The following is an 18,252-nucleotide window of genomic DNA, read 5'->3' as shown; positions in this document are numbered from 1 at the left end:
AAGGCAACGGATGCCCGAACGACGCTTTGATCATTTGCCAATGACCTACGCTGAGCTACTGCCTGAGTTGCTCCGATTAGGTTTTGTTGAGTTGAGAACGATGGCTCCGCCAACAGTTTTGCCGCCAGGGTATGATGCTAATGTCCGGTGCGATTTTCATTCTGGGGCACCAGGACATCATATTGAGAAGTGTCGGGCTTTTTAGCACAAAGTCCAGGATTTGATCGATTCCAAGGCGATCAATTTCTCTCCTGTGCCCAACGGTGTTAACAATCCTATGCCTCGGCATGGTGGGCATAGGGTGAACTGTGTTGAAGGGGTCGAATCCGAAGATCTGGTTGTCTGTGTTGATGAAATTCAGACTTCACTGCTGGTTATCAAGGGCCGTCTATTGAGTAATGGTGTTCATCCGGGTTGTGACGAGGATTGTGTTGCTTGTGCAGAATCTGACAATGGTTGCTCACAGTTGCGGGCCGGTGTTCAGAGGCTGATTGACGAGGGCTGTGTCCTGTTTGGTCGGGCTGACAACAGAGATCGTGGGGCGGTGTCTACTGTCACGATATTTTTCAAACCATCTGAAGGACGTGGGCCGAGGGCTGTGGGTAGTGCGTCTACAACTGCTGGTAATCCAGTTACCATTTCTGCACCAGTTTCTGCCAATAATTCAACAATGATTGTCGCTCCGGTCAGAAGGGCTGTAGATAGCAGGGCCGTGCCGTGGACATATGACAATGCCTACAGAAATAACAGAAGGGCTGAGAATCGGGTCAGGCCGACCAATCAAGCTCCAGTGACTATTGCTGCACCAAGTAGAACTCCGGCTGTTGTGAGTCCCGTTGTGGACAATGTTGGTGGCCCGGGAGGTTTTACCAGAAGTGGTCGACTGTTTGCGCCTCAACCGTTGAGGGATGCCAATGCTGAGGCATCTGCTAGAGCCAAGGGCAAACAGGTCGTGGTTGACAAAGCGCCTGCTCAAACGAACGTGCCTGGTGGCTCGTTTGAGAAGGACGTGGAGGAGTTCATGCGAATCATTAAGAAGAGTGATTACAAGATTGTGGATCAACTCAACCAAACTCCGTCCAAAATCTCTATTCTTTCTCTGCTGCTGTGCTCTGAGGCACATCGCAACGCCTTGCTGAAAATGTTGAATATGGCGTATGTACCTCAGGAGATTTCCGTCAACCAGCTGGAGGGCGTGATTGCTAATGTGAGCACCAGACACGGTTTGGGGTTCACTGATCTTGATCTGACACCGGAGGGGCGTAACCATAACAAGGCCTTGCACATCACTATGGAGTGCAAGGGGGTTGTCTTATCGCATGTGCTGGTCGACACCGGTTCTTCTCTGAACGTGCTGCCAAAGCAAATCTTGAAGAAGATCTCTATTGAAGGGGTTGTGCTCACCCCTAGTGACCTGATTGTGAGGGCATTTGATGGATCCAAGCGTTCTGTCTTTGGTGAAGTCACATTGCCTGTGAAAATAGGTCCTGAGACTTTCGACATCATCTTCTACGTCATGGACATACAGCCCGCCTACAGTTGCTTGTTAGGGCGTCCATGGATACATGCAGCAGGGGCAGTCTCGTCGACTCTCCATCAGAAGCTCAAATATGTCTGGAACGGTCAGATTGTGACCGTGTGCGGTGAAGAGGATATCCTGGTGAGTCATTTATCCTCGTTCAAGTATGTTGAGGTGGATGGCGAGATCCACGAAACTTTGTGCCAGGCATTTGAGACGGTTGCTCTTGAAGGGGTGGCGTGTGCAGAACAGAGGAAGCCGGGTGCTTCGATTGCTTCGTACAAGCAGGCGAAAGCGGTTGTTGACTCCGGTAGAGCTGAGGGCTAGGGCAAGATGGTAGACTTTCCTGTCAAAGAAGATAAATTTGGTATTGGCTATCAACCGTTGCAGGCAGAGCAGGTTGTTCAGGCAGGTCCTAGTACCTTCACCAGCGCTGGGCTGATGAACCATGGTGACGTCTTCGCAGCTGTTGTTGAAGACAATGACAGTGATATTGATCTCGACTGCTGGGTTCGCGCGAGTGTACCAGGGGAGGTGATCAACAATTGGACTGCAGAGGATATAGTCCAAGTTACTCTTCAAACAGAGTAATTTTCTTTTGTTTTTTCATTCTGCACAAAACCCTACGTTCTGCCCAAGGCGTAGTGGTTCATTGTAGGGCCTCATGTTTTCAATCTTTATCATGAATAAAGGACGTTTTGCAAACAATTTTGTGATCCCTGTCTTTCTATTTTGTTTTTCACTTTTTCAAAAAATAAAAATGGCAATGTTTTTGTTTTTGTGACTTTATTGAAATCTTTTTCTAAAACAAAGCATTAAAACATGCAGAAGTGATATCACGACATCTACTATGAACAAATCTGTTATGGCTCAGTATGATTTCGACAATCCCATTTACCAAGCTGAAGAGGAGAGTGATGAAGACAGTGAACTCCCGAAGGAATTGGCTAGATTGTTGAAGCAAGAGGAAAGGGTCATCCAACCTCATCAGGAGGAGTTGGAGATTGTTAATCTTGGTACTGAGGACGCCAGAAGGGATATTAAGATCGGGGCTGCTTTGAAGCCAGAGGTCAAGAGCAGATTGATTGAGATGCTGAGAGAGTATGTTGAGATATTCGCCTGGTCTTATCAAGATATGCCTGGGCTGAATACTGATATTGTGGTTCATAGACTACCTCTCAGAGATGATTGTCCTTCGGTCAAGCAGAAGCTTCGCAGAACGAGTCCTGATATGGCAGTGAAAATCAAGGAAGAGGTTCAGAAGCAGTTCGATGCGGGTTTCTTGTCAGTGACAACGTACCCACCGTGGGTAGCCAACATCGTTCCCGTGCCGAAGAAGGATGGCAAAGTCAGAATGTGTGTCGATTACCGGGATTTGAACAGAGCGAGTCCGAAAGATGATTTCCCATTACCTCACATTGATGTATTGGTGGATAATACGGCTCAATCCTCGGTATTCTCTTTCATGGATGGTTTCTCGGGCTATAATCAGATTAAGATGGCGCCAGAGGACATGGAAAAGACGACATTCATTACACCTTGGGGCACGTTCTGCTATAAGGTGATGCCATTTGGGCTGAAGAATGCCGGTGCTACCTATCAGAGGGCAATGACGACTCTCTTTCATGACCTGATGCACAAAGAAATTGAAGTGTATGTGGATGACATGATTGCGAAGTCGCAGACAGAAGAGGAGCACCTGGTTAATTTGCAGAAGTTGTTTGACAGATTGGTCAAGTTCAAACTGAGGCTGAATCCGAACAAGTGTACGTTTGGCGTGAGATCAGGGAAGCTGTTAGGCTTCATTGTCAGTGAGAAGGGGATTGAGGTTGATCCAGCAAAAGTCAAAGCTATTCAAGAAATGCCTGAACCGAAAACTGAAAAGCAGGTTCGTGGGTTTTTAGGGAGATTAAACTACATTGCAAGGTTTGTATCTCACCTAACTGCCACGTGTGAACCAATATTCAAATTGCTCAGAAAGAATCAAGCAATCAGGTGGAATGACGATTGTCAGAAAGCTTTTGACAAGATAAAAGAATATTTACAGAAACCTCCAATCCTGATTCCTCCAGTTCCAGGGAGACCACTGATAATGTACCTATCAGTAACCGAGAACTCGATGGGGTGTGTATTGGGACAGCATGACGAGTCTGGTCGAAAAGAGCATGCCATATACTACCTTAGCAAAAAGTTTACCGACTGTGAAACAAGATATTCACTGCTCGAGAAAACTTGTTGTGCTTTGGCCTGGGCTGCTCGCCGACTGAGGCAGTATATGTTGAACCATACTACCTTGTTGATTTCTAAGATGGATCCAATAAAATACATCTTTGAGAAGCCGGCTCTCACTGGACGTGTTGCCCGTTGGCAGATGATTCTAACAGAATATGATATCCAGTACACGTCGCAGAAGGCTATCAAGGGTAGTGTTTTGTCAGACTATCTCGCCGAACAACCGATCGATGATTATCAGCCTATGATGTTTGAATTCCCTGACGAAGACATCATGTATCTTAAGATGAAAGATTGTGAAGAACCTCTTGTCGAGGAAGGACCGGATCCTGATGACAAGTGGATACTGATGTTTGATGGGGCTGTGAATGTGAATGGTAATGGTGTTGGTGCAGTGCTGATCAATCCTAAAGGTGCTCATATGCCTTTTTCTGCCAGGTTGACGTTTGATGTCACCAACAATGAGGCTGAGTATGAGGCTTGTATCATGGGGATAGAAGAAGCCATTGATCTGAGGATCAAAACTCTTCACATTTTTGGAGATTCAGCTCTAGTCATTAATCAGGTCAATGGAGATTGGAATACAAACTAGCCGCATTTGATTCCGTATAGAGATTACACCAGAAGAATACTGACGTTCTTCAAGAAGGTGAAGTTGTATCATGTCCCGAGGAATGAGAATCAAATGGCTGATGCTTTGGCTACTTTATCCTCTATGATAAAAGTTCATTGGTGGAACCATGTGCCACATATTACGGTGAATCGACTCGAGAGGCCTGCGTATGTGTTTGCAGCCGAGTCTGTTGCGATTGATGAGAAGCCGTGGTACTATGACATCAAGAATTTCCTCAAGACTCAGGAGTATCCTGAAGGTGCGTCAAAGAATGATAAGAAAACCCTGAGAAGGCTAGCTGGAAGCTTTTACTTGAATCAGGATGATGTGCTGTATAAGAGGAACTTTGACATGGTCTTGCTCAGATGCGTGGATAGACACGAAGCAGGCATGTTGATGCAAGAAGTGCATGAGGGTTCGTTTGGTACCCATGCTGGTGGTCATGCAATGTCCAAGAAACTATTGAGAGCCGGTTATTACTGGATGACTAAGGAATCCGACTGCTTCAAGTATGCTCGGAAGTGCCATAAGTGTCAAATTTATGCTGATAAGGTGCATGTACCACCAAGCCCGTTGAATGTCATGAATTCGCCTTGGTCGTTCGCCATGTGGGGCATTGATATGATTGGGAAGATTGAGCCTACTGCTTCGAATGGACATCGCTTCATCCTGGTTGCGATTGATTACTTCACCAAGTGGGTGGAAGCAGCTTCCTATGCTAACGTTACCAAACAAGTGGTTGCCTGGTTCATCAAGAAAGAGATCATCTGTCGTTATGGAGTTCCTGAGAGAATCATCACTGACAATGGTTTGAATCTCAATAACAAGATGATGAAAGAACTTTGTAAAGATTTCAAGATTGAACATCACAATTCTTCTCCTTACAGACCGAAGATGAATGGTGCTGTAGAGGCGGCAAACAAGAATATCAAGAAGATTGTGCAGAAGATGGTCGTGACGTACAAGGATTGGCATGAGATGTTGCCTTTCGCTTTGCATGGGTACCGTACCTCAGTACGTACGTCGACCGGGGCAACCCCGTACTCCCTTGTGTATGGTATGGAAGCAGTCCTACCTGTTGAGGTGGAGATCCCTTCTCTGAGAGTTTTGTTGGATGTCAAGCTGGACGAAGCCGAGTGGATTCGAACAAGGTTTAATGAGTTGAGCCTTATCGAAGAGAGACGGTTAGCAGCTGTGTGCCATGGGCAGTTATACCAGAGAAGGATGAAGCGAGCCTTTGATCAGAAAGTGCGTCCTCAGAGCTATCAGATCGGTGATTTAGTTATGAAGAGGATCCTTCCTCCCGGTACAGATAACAGGGGCAAGTGGACTCCTAATTACGAAGGTCCATATGTTGTGAAGAAGGTCTTCTCCGGTGGAGCCTTGATGCTTACAACTATGGATGGTGAAGATTTCCCGTCCCCTGTTAACTCAGATGTAGTCAAAAAATACTTCGCATAAATTGACCCACTGGACGAAAAGAATAAAAGAGTCCAGGCAAAAAGGGGCATCCCGGCGAACCAAAAAACAGAAAGAAAAGGTTCGGGCAAAAATTAGGGATAAAAATGAGAAGAATTTGTACACCCGGTAAGTCGAAAACCCGAAAGGGCGATCCAGGCAAAAGAGGGATTAAAGCGAAGACTACAGTCTGAGTTATCTGTACTCCATCGTGCTTCTTCGTCTGCCATCTCCAAAGATGTGATCGGTCCAGTCATTCTTCTCAGAAAGCAAGGAAGTTAGGAGGAAAACTGATGATCTGTGAGTTATAACAGGATTGGGAAATAGTGGATGCCGTGTTCACATTGCCATTAGGATAGATTTTTTCCTTTTGTGCGCAATTACCTCTTTCTAGGAATTGCTTCCCAATTGTATTCGCCTTTTCAGGCGCTTTTTCAATCAATAAAAGTCGTTATTCAGATAAATAGCTCTTCTGTTTTTATTTTACTGTTTTGTTTGCAAAGACGTCCGGATTTCTGATAAACATTGCATATAAAAACATGAAGGCTTAACAATAACTTGCAGAAAGATAAAACATTTGAAAATCATTTTGAATGTTGAGGACACTTGAGCGTATCTTGTCCGTGTATCCCTGGGGCATGTTGTTGTGCCGTTTTGCAGGTTTGTTATCTGTGAGGACATTTCCCCAGCAGGTATTTTCTCTCCAAGCAAGTTTGAGGGCTATCAGAACTGTGTTCCCCAGCAGTCGGGTTTGAAATAGTATTGTCATCCCCAGCGTGGTCGTGAGCGTTTGTTTCCCAACAGGGTTGTGAATGTTTCTTCCCAACACAGGGTCTGATGTGTGTTTTTACCCACCAGAGTTGTGCTCTTTCTCAGCAGAGAGGTGTGGTATTCCCCAACAGGGTTGTTTTCCTAGCAGATCTCCCGAGCAGAGATTTTGTGTTGATGATGTCCCTCGGCAAGTCCCCGAGTGGAGCGGGTTTCAACGAAATATATCTCCAGCAGTCATCCTACCTGTGGAGTGAGGAGTTTTCTGCGGCAGAATGATGTTTATATCCCCAACTGAGTTTATCCTACGTGTGGATTTGGAGTGGATCGTCCCCAGTGGAGTAGCAGTTATTCCCCAAAGCAGAGTATTTTACTTGTGGATTGTTTGATTTCCCCAGTAAAATCGCCTGGTTATCCCTGGCAAAACTCCATTAATCCCCAGCAAGTAGTCTCCCCAAAGATCGTTTTGTTTGATGTCCCCAGCGAAGTTGTATTGATGGTTCCTCAGTGCAATCGCTGTGGTTGATCTTCACCAGAGAGTCGCCTGATGTTCCTCAGCAGAGTTGTATTGGTTGTTTCCCCGAGCGGAATCCCCAAGTGGATTGGGTCCTGAGAAGGAAGTTCCCCGGCGGAGTCTATCCTTTCCCCAGCAATGGTTGTTTCTCCAGCATGAGTGAGAAGTCGGTACTTTCTCTGCAAGGCGTTCCCCAATAAGAGTCTCCCCACAGAGTATTCTTCAAGCAAAGTCTCCCCACAGTTGGAGTATCTGATCAGTTTGGCTCCCCAGCCGGAGTTCATTTTGCACCTTGCATATAGTGATCATTGCATCCTCAAAATCGCGTAGCATTTCCATTCAATATGGAGCATTACGCCATAGAAAAATTCAAACATATGCAATCATGTGTTCGAAACCCATCGGACTGCATCCCTAGCAGAAGCGGATTTTTGTTCATCTGTACGGCATGGTTGCTACAGTTGCTTTGGTCAACGTTTGGTGTTGACAATCCCCACAGAGGTTTATTTCCTCATCCGTTGGTGAAAGGAAGATTGATTCTCCCCAGTGAGACTCCTGCAAGTGTTTAACCTTGCCCAGACATGTAGATGTCAGTATCCCGTCAACACCCGCGTGTGTTGCTTCTTCGGTGTCGGTAAACACCATCTTTCGGTGATTTCCCAGTCATGCGTAAGTGTCTGGTCTTCTTTTGATGTCGGTAAACATCATCTTTCGATGTTCGTAACGTCGTCCTTCTTCCCTAGTGAAGATTCCTCCTCTCCGTTGGTGTCGATAAACGTCGAGTTCTTCCCGATCATCCGTTGATGATTTGGTTGTGTTCTCTCTCCCCAGAAGATTTCCTCCTCTCCGTTGGTGTCGATAAACGTCGAGTTTTTCCTATGCGTCCGTTGGCGTATAGTTGATGTCTTTCCCCACAGGGTCGTCCCCAGAAGGTTTCCTCCTCTCCGTTGGTGTCGATAAACGTCGAGTTTTTCCTAGCCGTCCGTTGATGTCTAGTTGTTTATTCCCCGCAGATCATTTGGTAATACCAGGTGATTCCCCTCAGAGTCCTCCTCTCCGTTGGTGTCGATAAACGTCGAGTTTTTCCTATTCGTCCGATGACGTCTAGTTATACCCTTCCCCATGCGGATTTACCTCTCCGTTGGTTTCGATAAACGTTGAGTTTTTCTCATTCGTCCGTTGACGTTTGATTGTATACCCTATTCCCAGTCATTCGTAATGTCTGGTTGATCCCCAGCCAGAATCCTCAGTAGAGTCGTCTGTGACTTCCTATTTGGTTTCAGGTTATGGTACCCTTCATCAGTGAAGTGACTTCTCCCTTTCGTCCGTTGGCGTCTGGTTGAGTTTTCCTGGTCGTCCCAGTTGTTTCTCCTTCTCCGTTGGTGTCGATAAACGTCTAGCTTCTCCCTTTCGTCCGATGACGTCTGGTCGAGTCCTTCCCAGTTCATCCGTCATCCGTTGATGTCTGGTCTCCTTCTCCGTTAGTGTCGATAAACGTCGAGCTTCTCCCTTTCGTCCGATGACGTCTGGTCGAGTCCTTCCCAGTTCATCCGTCGTCCGTTGATGTCTGGTCTCCTTCTCCGTTAGTGTCGATAAACGTCGAGCTTCTCCCTTTCGTCCGATGACGTCTGGTCGAGTCCTTCCCAGTTCATCCGTCGTCCGTTGATGTCTGGTCTCCTTCTCCGTTGGTGTCGATAAACGTCGAGCTTCTCCCTTTCGTCCGATGACGTCTGGTCGAGTCCTTCCCAGTTCATCCGTCGTCCGTTGATGTCTGGTTACCTCTCTGTTGGTCTTGGTAAACGTCGAGTTTTTCCTGGTCGTCCCCAGTTGATTTACCTCTCCGTTGGTCTTGGTAAACGTCGAGTTTTTCCTAGTTGTCCGTTGGCATCTAGTGTGATTTCTGTTCCCATTCATCGTCGTTGTGATGTCTGGATGTGATGACTGTATCATTTGGAAGAAGAAGAGAAAACCAAAAGATTCCCAGCAGTGTGCAAAATTCTACGGTTCTTGGTATTCAATCCCTGTTTACCCTGAAAGTCTGACAGCCGTTGCTCTCATCCATTCGGGTTCCCAGTTGTTCGAATAGGGGCAGCTGTAGCACCTCAAATTTGCACCCTACCATTGTACATACATTTTCATTTTAGGTCATTAACATAACATAGTCCATTGCATAACATTGCATTGTCCTTGCCCCAAGTGCAAGTCAACAGACAGAATTAGGTCAACTGGTCAGGAGAATCAGTCAAACAAGCAAGCCAGTGCATTCCCATTGAGACAGAGCCCTAGGGTTGGTTTATCAAGTTCATGTGATTATGTGATCATTGTGAAGTGGTTTAGCCAAATATTGGATGCTCAGAAGTCATCAGTCAAGCTGAATTTTAGCTGAAACCCTAGAAAGTCAACTGTGGTCAACTATGGTCAATTGTGCCTAATTTTATGGATTTGAAGGTGGGAGATGGTTTGAAAGGCTTCATTCATGTCCATACAAGTCTCATTTGACATATCAAAGATCAAGGTTGAAGAAAATAAAGTCAGATCAAAAGTTTCCTAAAATGGCAGGTGACCTGTAATTGGAAACTGCCAAAAATGGAAAGTTCTTCTCCTCAAATTTACATCATCATACAAGCTTCAAATGGAATTTTGTTCAACATGAAAGTTGAAGATCTTTTTCTCACCTTTCCAAAAAGTCCAAGAACACTCATTTCTCATGTGTGGTTGGCAAGTTATGATCAAATCATTTTCAGAAAAAGTTGAAATTCAAAGGACCATAACTTTTGAATGGAAAGGCCAAACTGGGTGATTCTTTTTTGAGAAAGTCACATTTGACATGTACTATCACATTGCATCATTACATTTCATTAAAAATCAACACATCAAAATGGCATTTTTCAAGTGGACTAATTTGTATTTTGGTGGGAAAAAATGTGTTTTTGAAAAATACATGGCATTTGCACTCCAAACCAATTCCAACACATTCTAAATGTCAAATATGACTTGTTTGCATTGCATTTCTACTGTTACATTGGCTGCATCTTGAAAAGGGCATTTTGGCCAAAACTCATGAAAGTGCATTTTGCTAATTCACTTGGATTTGCCTAATTTTGATTAACAAGTTGATTAACACATGGTATAAAGGCATAATCATGACAGAAACTGATAATCACATTTTCATTTTCTCAGATCCAAAAGCAGAAATCACAAAAACTCTCTCAATTTTCTTCAAACTTTTTTCCACATTTTCCATTGAATTCGTCATCTATTGTGCTAGTTCTTGTGTTGATCCTTCTCTACAGGTATTCTTGAGGAACTGTTTCACGAAATCTTGGCCAAAGCATTGAAGATTCGCAGCTGTCATCATCAAGCTCATCCATGGCAAATTGATGATTCTTCAAGCTGGTGCATAATTGAGCTACAAGACCTCCTTCAGTCATCTTCTACATCATCAATCATCATCTGTTTCACACTTTGGAGCGTTGAAATCACCGAATCCAACACTGCCATCTCCAAGAGGTACATTAGTTGCTAAGGTTGCTTTGCTTTGCTTGATAAGCAATTTGCACTGAGGTATAACATTCTTGTCTCCATGTAGTCTGGAAGACCTGGCCTGTTACTTGGCCAGGCACCTGTCTGAAGTCCTCCTTAAGAGGCGATGTTTGTGCTTGTTTACTTTTGTCCCCAAGCAGGTAAAGACCTCTATGAGGCAATTGGCGGATAAAAGAGATATGCAATCTATCTCCCGCTATTCTGTTGAGTCGTCCCTCTGCTCACACCACTGTGTTGATGCATTGAGGACAATAACCCAAGATCTTGTACAGTTGTACAGTTGAGTCAGTGTCTTAAGTGTAGAAGGGTTCCCACTTTCTGGACCCACACTTCATTGTCTAAAGCTCTCCCTGACCAGGGATAAGAGCTGTGAAGTCTCATCTTCACTCACCTTTCATCAGCTTCATCTTGACTCTCAATGTCAAGGTTAAGAGCTAACCTCACCTTGATACAGAGGCTTGTTTGTCGAGGTTGACATGACCCCTCGACTAAAGCCTAGCCTTGATGTTTGAGCCCCTTGTCGGTGTGTTTACTTCATGCTGTATGTGCTTGTGTGGTGTGATTGTATCCCCTAGGTTTGCTAGACTCCGCGTAGTCTCGTTTGCATGTCAATTAAGGTAGCACGGTTCCTTCGTATAGGACTTCCTTTCTTGCTTGAGTTTTATTAAAACACAAACAAACATTATCCCCTCTTAAGGATACGTCAACTCCTTCTACTACAGGTGAGTAAGTCTCCAAAGGTCGAGCATCCGGTAGATTGCGCAGTGACGTTGTCCACTTAAAAAACACAAACCAACAGGAATAGTTTAGCCGAACTACGGCAACTCTGATTCTTATGTCCAGATGAGATACGTAGGCACGAGATGCGATGTCTTGTCGAGTTTGACTAACGACTAACACTAATTCTTTTCTCTCGCCCTCGTTGCGATTGAGACCTTCCCTTTCTCTTGCTCTAGTTGCAATCGAGACCCTTCTTCTTCCTGTGTTGGTGTTAGGAGATGGATGTAAGCCCAGCGATTGGCATTCCGTATCCTCTTGTTGTGTGCTTGGAAGCTGATATAAGTCCAGCGATTGGCATTCGGGTTCCAGTGTGGGTGCGTTTTGGTTCGGAAGCTGATGTAAGTCCAGCGATTGGCATTCGGGTTCCATGTTTGCCCGTGTTTGTGCGGTTTTGTTTGCGTGCGTTAGCCGCGCTACGGATGCTCTGATTCTTCTTCGTCCAAGAAGATACGTATGCATAGGATGCGACATCCTAGCGAGCATGTGTTTTCCCCCAGTCCGAACTACTTCGACTCTGATGTCTATGCTTGATAGACTAAGTAGGCCCAGGATGCGATATCCTGTCGAGTCAGTCTTGTTTGTTTTCTTGTGTCTCTTTCAGCCAGTATTTGTTTGTTTTGAGCAGTGTTTTAGCAACCACATTCCTTCCTTTTGTGCGTGGATCCCGTCGAGTACGACGGATGCGTAGGGGTGCTAATACCTTCCCTTCGCATAACCGACTCCCGGTCCCATTCTCTTTGGTCGCGAGACCATGCTTTTTCCAGGTTTACTTTGAGCGTTTCCTTTCCCTCTTTTGGGATAAATAACGCACGGTGGCAGCTATGTTGTTCTTGTTTTCCCGCCGGTTTTTCGCGTAATGCGACAAAAGGCACAGCGGAGTTCGGGCTTATACCACCATGGAAGTGGTTCTGGAATTTAAGGTGGATTTCTTGGTTGGAGTAGGTTCTTGAGAACCAAATATGGGTAGAGTTTGACGTATGACATGGGAATAGGGTCAAAAGAGACCTTCTTCCTCTCGAAATTTTGTTGTTGTTGATTGTTGTTGTTGTTGTTGTTGTAGTTGTTGGTTCTTTGTTGCGGTTGTAGTTGACGTTGTTGTTGAAGTGACACTGATTGATTGTTTGAATTGTTTGAAAATACTGGAATAAATGATGAAATTTGATGATGATGTTGACGTGGTTGCGGATTTCTTTTGACATTAGGCCTCATCTACCTCCCTACTGATACTGCATTGGTTTCCCCTTCCTTCTTTCAGGAGAAATTGCTTCCATATTTCTTTCTTGATGAAACCTCTTCTTTAGACATACGTCCCTCACGGACTCCTTCCTCTAACCTCATCCCCATGTTTACCATTTCGGTAAAGTCACTAGGGGCACTGGAAATCATGCGTTCGTAATAAAACGAGCTCAGGGTCTTAAGGAAAATCTTGGTCATCTCTTTCTCTTCCAACGGAGGATCAATATGAGTGGCAAGCTCTCTCTATCTCTGGACGTACTCTTTAAATGTCTCTTTTTCCTTTTGAGACATAGACCTCAGCTGGTCTCTTTGTCCTTTCACAAAGGCTTCACCCAAATCATTAAATGTGTGAACACTTGCATTATCTAGTCCCATGTACCATCTCAAAGCGGCACCAGTCAGACTGTCTTGGAAGTAGTGAATCAATAACTGATCATTATCAATTTGAGTTAACATTTTCCTGGCATAGATGACAAGGTGGCTAAATGGACAAGTATTTACCTTATACTTTTCAAAGTCAGGGACTTTGAACTTCATCGGGATCTTGACGTTTGACACTAAGCAAAGTTCAACAGCACTTTTACCGAACAGATCTTTCCCTCTCAATGTTTTCAACTTCTTGCGCAGATCAAGGAACTGATCCTTCATCTCATCCATCTTCTCATAAACATCAAGGCCCTCAGACGGCTCAGAATAATAGATTATGTCCTTAGCACGAGGCAAGGTATGAACAACTGGAGGTAGCACAAACATGATCGGGCTAGATGCCAGTATAGAAGAAAATATGGGTGCAAACCCTTCAGGCATAAAGTTAGGTGGCATTCCCCACGGGAATCCAGCAGGCATAGTTGGACTGGACTGAGTAGCAGCAACAGGAACAGGTGAGGTAGCAACCTCTGAGATAACGGTCCTCTGAGGAGGGGGAGTTGCGGGAGTTGGTGAAGACTGATTTTGCGCGGCAAGAACAGACTCCATCATAGCAGTTAGCCGAGCAATCTCATCCTTTAGTTCCTGGTTCTCTTTCTCTAAGTGTTCCATGATTCTGGGTTGATTGGCGTGAGTGTTGTATCGGTGAGTTAGTTTGGCTGAAGCACAGAAGAATAACCGATAAGACATCTGGGGGAAGAAAACCTGTTATGCAAATGATGCATGAAATGCAATGTTTTTGATTGATTTTATTTTCAAGGATCATACTATTTTATTTGCAAATATATAATAACAATAATAACAATTTGATTGACCATAAAAATCTCTTTTATTCATAAAATTTGGAAGTATTACACTGAGTACAATTTCAGAAACCAAAGTATAAGTACAAGAGAAAAGGAAACTGATCATCCTAAGGATTCCCTAGCAACGGTGTCAAATGATTTGGCTGTAGGCGTGTACTTCCTTCGGATGCTTCGGATCTCGGACTCAAAAGAACTCTTCATCTGAGCCTTTTCGAGGACAAGCTGATCAACAATCTTCTTCCAAGCACCGGAAGGCTAAGGCATGCTAGAGGAAGGTAGACCCTCTGGCTCTCTCTGTCTTTTCACTACTTGGTCTTCAAGAAGTTCAATAAGTGCATCTTTGTCCTTTGACTCAAGCAGCAACTCCTCATGCTTTCTGCTCAAAGCATGGAACCGCTCTTCCCACATATCCTTCTCTTGCTTCATCTTGGCGAGTGCGTCTTCCAACTCCTCTACGTCTTCCAAAGACATAGGTCTCTCACAAGCATACATCATCTTCAACTCCAAAGCTCTTTTCTTCACCCAAGTAGTGTAAGCTTCCAAAGCTACACAGTTGCACGGACCAAGCTCGGATCTTCCTTTCCTATGCATATTATGCCAAGCATGTATCATTTTCTACTTCAAAAGTTGGGTATATTTACCCTCTTGATAGAAAAGACCTTCTAACTGAGTGTTATTAGGCTTGTCTCTCAAGGGTAACCCAAGTTGACGATGAGCCAAAGCAGGGTTGTAGTTGATTCCTCCTTGTGTACCAATGAGAGGTACATTAGAGAATTCGCCACAACTATCAATAATATCCAAACTACTCAATACAGAGTCATACTAAACTATATCATCATTAGTGAGAGACATAAGTCTCTTAAACCACCGTAGACATTGTTTGTTCTCCACAAAAGCAGGCATCTAAGGCAAGTGCAAAATAAACCACTTGTCAGAAGAGGAACACAACACACAATAGTTCCACCACCTTTAGAATTCCTAGAATGCAAAGAGAAATACATATTACCCAACATAGTAGGCATAGGATTCCTAATCAAGAAGATTCTAATAGCGTTAACATCAACAAAATCATCGATATTAGGGAACAAAGCCAAACCATAGGCGGGTAACACAAAGATGTTTTCAAAAGCATCCATACTACCGGCTTGACCAAAGGTAGTAGCTTTCCCAGTGAGAAACTCAGAAGTCAACCCCAAAATTCCTCCTTTCTTCACCCAATGAGCCTCAATCTTAGACTTTTTCAGATGAAGAGCTTCAATTATAATATGAGATATGGGAATCTCCTCCAATCCACTAAATGGCACCTTGTCAGAAACAGGTATTCCCAAGAGGTGGGCATACTCCTCTAACGTAGGCATAAGTTGATAATCAGGAAAAGTGAGCAATGATAGAGAGGGTCATAAAACTGAACCAACACACTCAAGAGTCCTTCAACCATATCAGCAGATAACACAGATAAAAGCTTCCCATGACGTTGCTTGAAGTCCAATGGATCTAATACAAAGGATGATAGCTTCCTTAGCTCTTTCAAATCAGGACATCTGAAATTGTACTTCTTAGTGTTCCTTCGTCCATAATCCATGGTCTGAAAATATTTGCAAATAAAACCTCAGTTCCTTGAAGTTATTTTTGTGTGATGAATGTCATGATGCGCATGAATGCTTGAACGCAACAATCACAAATAAGGGATCACACACAAGGAAAACGCACAAAGGTCAAGGATGAATCAAGTCATTGTCAAGATCAATCATCTATTTTGGTGGATTATGGTTTTCACCTTATTGTCGCAACCTGAAAAAACAGGGCGCGAAAAAAAACAACCGGCGAAAGAAAATGACAGAAGAGTCACCACCGTGCGTTATTCATCCCAAAGGAGGGAAAGGAAACGCTCGAAGTAAACCTGAAAAAGGAAAGGACAAAACGGGGTCTCGCAACCAAATCTTGGGTTCGGGAGTCGGTTATGCGAAGGGAAGGTATTAGCACCCCTACGCATAGTACTCTACGGGATCAACTTTTGTAGTTCTTGTCTAAAAGGTGTGAGTTTATCTTGTGTTGTTTACCAAAAAAAAAAGGGTTAAATGAAAATGACTCGCGCGGATGTCGCATCCACTGCATACGTATCTCATCTGAATATGAGAATCAGAGTCTTCGTAGCTCGGCTGACCTATGGGTTGGGGGGATGTGTGCTCGCTAAGACGTCGCGTCTTATGCCTACGTATCTCATCTGGAATGAGAATCAGAGCAAGCCGTAGTTCGGCTAACTACGGGGTTATGGAGTGGGTTTTGGACGAACGACGTTACTACGCAATCTACCAGATGCTCGACCTTTGGAGACTTACACACCTGTAGTAGAAGGAGTAAACGTGTGTTTAGGAGAAGAAAAATCAATGAAGGGTTTGGGTTTGGTGAACTCATGCAAAAAGGCAGTCCTTGATGAAGGAACCTGTAAAAAAAAACACACAAAAACATTGCCTCCTATCGAGGTCTTCCAGCTAGGAAAGCAGTAAAATGCGGGAAAAATGTAAAAGTACCACGCGGATAAAGATCCGAAGTAACATCAGTTAGAGGAATGGGAAACCCAGGGATCCTCCCAAGCTAACACCATCAAAGAAAGTGAGTCAGTACTGGTAATCGGAATGAAACCTCCAGGGGGTATCCCACAAATAAAGTGGAAAGCCACGCAAGTTATCCCTGCAAAAGTCATGTGAGCCCTCACAAAAACTCAACAAAAGGGTTAGTGAAACACGATAAGCATTTTTTTCATGGATAACAATATGGTTTCAGAAACCTCAAACCCTATGGCATACACTTCAGAAATTAAACGATTAAGCATTCGAGGCATTATTTATACATTCATACATAATTATGACCCGTGGGAAAAAACCTAATGAAATTCATCCATCATACCTCAAACATTCAGATGATCCAAATTAAGAGCATAAAGGTAATGGGAATAAGGGCAAACCTGATTGGAGAGCTTGATTGAAATTGAGTGGCACCCGTGAGGTTTACAAAACAATCTTTAGGGTTTATGTGAGGCAGAGGTGATTCTGTGCAGTTGAGTTCCCTTCAGGGTTTGGAGGCTGCTCTTAGTTCTCTGTCAGGTTTCTCTCCAGGTTTTGTCCAGGGTTATGTTTCAAGGAAACCCCAGAGTATTTTGCTTCTCCTCCTTTTTCTCAAGTGAAGCCTTGGTATTTATAGACTGAATTTCATGGCTTTGTGGGCTCAAATGAGAGAGACCCAAGTCCAAAAATTTTGTTATATTTTATTTATTTATTATTATTATTATTATTTTATTTATTTATTTATTTATTTATTTATTCGTTTTTTTTTAAATAAAGCTTCTTGGATCTAATTCTGATTGACATGACGAAATGCAATGTATCTAATGTTAAATGACCTAAAAATGAATGCATGCATGAGGTGTAAAGCGTATGCTTCCAAGAAAAATGAAGGGTAAATTTTGGGGTATTACAGCTGCCCCTATTCAATCAACTAGAGACCTGGAAAGAAGATAGCAGCGGCTTTCGTGCTTTCGAGGTATCAAGGGATTGAATACAATAAAAGCCCAAAAATTTGCACTGAAGTGAAGTGAAGTAACAATGTCGGTCAGAATCGGCAAAGAGGTGGTCTTGAAAGAAGAATCCGTCTGGTATGGTGAGAGTCAGTCTGAATACCGAAAAAGAATGTTAACTTGGATACCAAAATAAATGGTAACACAGAAATAACCATGGCCTGAATGCTGCTTATCAGTCTGAATACTAGAAATGACTTCGATCTGAACATCGGGAGGTATGAGATTATTAATATCGGTTTGAACACCGAGAGGCTGGCCTGAATGCCACAAGTTGCGTCGACCTGAACGTCGGAAACTTCTTCGATCTGAACATCGGAAAATTGGCCTGAATGCCACAAGCTGCATCGACCTGAATGTCGGAAACTTCTTCGATCTGAACATCGGAAAATTGACCTGAATGCTACAAGTTGCATCGACCTGAACGTCGGAAACTTCTTCGATCTGAACATCGGAAAACTGGCCTGAACGCCACTTCGGTCTGAATACCGGAAACTGGCCTGAACGCCACTACGATCTGAATATCGAAAATTGACCTGAATGCCACTTCGGTCTGAATACCGGAAAATTGGCCTGAATGCCACTTCGGTCTGAATACCGGAATCTGGCCTGAACGCCACTTCGATCTGAATATCGGAAATTGGCATGAATGCCACTTCGGTCTGAATACCGGAAAAACTTCATGCCTGTCAGCATCGGCAGAAATAGGGAAAGATAATAGAGGCGGCGCATGGGCCAATGACACTTGCTGGGGATAACAAAGGTAAGTCATGAACAATCTTC

Source organism: Lathyrus oleraceus, chromosome 3 (assembly GCF_024323335.1).
Source record: "Lathyrus oleraceus cultivar Zhongwan6 chromosome 3, CAAS_Psat_ZW6_1.0, whole genome shotgun sequence".
NCBI lineage: Eukaryota > Viridiplantae > Streptophyta > Magnoliopsida > Fabales > Fabaceae > Lathyrus > Lathyrus oleraceus.
Note: the sequence above shows the minus strand (reverse complement) of the source record.